Below are 2,402 nucleotides of genomic sequence, written 5' to 3' on the forward strand. Positions count from 1 at the left end.
ACATAGATGATATGTTAGTAAAAACTCAAGACGAGGAGAGACACTTGGTCGATTTGCAGGAAACATTGGACACGTTGAGGCAATATCATATGAAGTTGAACCCTAGCAAGTGTGCTTTTGGGGTATCGTCGGGGAAGTTCCTAGGGTTTATGGTTTCCTATAGAGGAATTGAAGCAAACCCTGACAAAATTCAAGCAATATTGGATATGAAGCCCCCTAGCAATGTGAAAGAAGTTCAGTCCCTCACCGGACGAGTTGCCGCCCTCAACAGGTTTGTCTCTAAAGCTACAGACAAATGTTTGCCATTTTTTAAGGTTCTCAAAAAAGCACACGGTCTTGGACGGAGTGGCCTGGGACGGAGTGGTCTCAACTGGAGTGGACGAGTCCACATCAACTACCTGCGTTGGCTGCTGAGACGAGGGAGGTTTGACCACTTGAGTCGAGCTGGGCTTGGCCTTTTTACCTCGACGACTGGGGAGATTTCCCAAGTCTAAGTTCCTTGACAAGGTTTTCTTTTCTCCCCAGTCGTAGGACGAGTCTGGACATCGCCTTCAGGACGATCACCCTCAGTAACTACATCTTTTCCCCTGTTTCCCTTCATTGTCGCCATCCCTTTTTATAAAAACAAAAAGAGGGAAAAGAAGATAAAAATACCTTTAGAAATAAAACAGAACAAAATGCAAGGACGATAAAGACTTGAAACTTACTTTTTCTAACTGTGACCTTGTGTGCAATAGCTTCGTCGGATGGATTAGGACCTAAATCCCACTTAGCGAGGCGTCTAAGTGAGACCAAAGAGTGAAAGTCCCTATCCGCGTGAAGACGAGCTCTGTGGACGCGGTCACGGAAAAACTTGCTTAAGGACTGACGTTCAACAGCTAAAAAAAATACTCCTGTTAATTGGCCGTCAATATTTAAAATAAATAAAGTATAAAGACAAAAATGAAAAAGAACAAGGGGAACAATTTACCTTCAGGACGAAGGTTTCCTAGGTCCCCGGTATAACGGCCAAACGAGTCCTGGCCAACGTCTACAGGGTTTCTAGCCCAGAAGCCAGAGACGAAGAAAAATTCCGTCTTCCATTTTCTGTCAGACGAGGCCAAGGACTTGATCAACCTACAATCTTTACCCCTGGCTGTAAATTGATGGAAGCCAGGGGATTGGTGTATCTCTGAAGGTTTGTAGCAGAAAAGGAACTCGTCCACAGTAAGAGGACGGTCCCTTCCAAATACTTCACTCCACAAAACTTGCATTGAGACAATTAGTATCCATGCATTTGGGTTAAACTGACATATACCTAAACCTAACCTAATTAACAACTCTCTAGTAAAGGCGTTTAAAGGGAATCTTAAACCCCCAAGAGGTAAGCTTCATAGACGCCAATCCAAAGTGAGGGTTGCAACACCATTCTCCTCGGACGGGTACCCTAGGGTTAAACTCGTCTGGGATTTGGTACCACTCCCTAAGGTTTTTCAGTCTCTGCCCGTCCGTCTTGGAGGGGATATCTATCGCACAACTATATATAGTAACTTCTTCCTCGTCTAAGGGATTAGGACGAGGGTCAGTGGACGAAGTACCAACCTGAGACCCAGAGGCCTTCCTAAGTTGTTCTTGTAAAACTTCTATAGGAAGCCCAGGGACGCCAGAGACGTACTCCTCGTCTGTGGTGTTCCCCCTACTACTGTCACTATCGCTACTAGAATTATAACTACTCTCGTCATTATATTCGTCTATAGCCTTATCTACACTATCACTAGACGAGGAAAGTACAATGTCTACCATCTTAACAGGAAAACTAAGGACGAGAAAAAGAGAAATACCTGGATCTAGGACGAAGGAAGGCTATAGACGCGTGAAGCTTCTAAACGAATATCTAAGACGAGGGAGGACAGGGAAAGAAATTTCAGAAATGAAGAGGGTACCGGAGGTATTCCACTATTTATAAGGAGAAAGCTCAGGCATCTGAAGCGACGTCACCCAGTCATTAAGGGACACGTGGCACGCTTCTCGGGCAGATCAATCGACGAGATTTTTCCACCAACCAATTTTTGTCACGTAGCACATCTAACTGTTGCTAACACACCTTTTTTATCTTAGGACGACCCAATGAACAAGGGGGCAACTGATGATGCTACAAAATTGTACCACCTTAAATTGTCCATGTGGCTCGTCTACAGAAAGAGAAGAAAAATAAGAAAAATGAGCATAGCCAAGTTGCCTCGTCCCTCCTTTGGGACGGACGAGGAAGGTCTCGTCCGTCATTCCTTTGGGGCGGACGAGGGAGGTCTCGTCCATCACAAATGACGGACGAGGAAAGCATGGCCATGCCATGGCTCGTCCACCCTTAATTAGGGATAGACGAGCCAAGCATCCTTAACCAAAAAGAATCGAAACCTCCATTG

The sequence above is a fragment of the Quercus suber genome, unplaced genomic scaffold (assembly GCF_002906115.3).
Source record: "Quercus suber isolate HL8 unplaced genomic scaffold, Cork oak 2.0 scaffold_791, whole genome shotgun sequence".
In the NCBI taxonomy this organism is placed as follows: Eukaryota; Viridiplantae; Streptophyta; class Magnoliopsida; order Fagales; family Fagaceae; genus Quercus; species Quercus suber.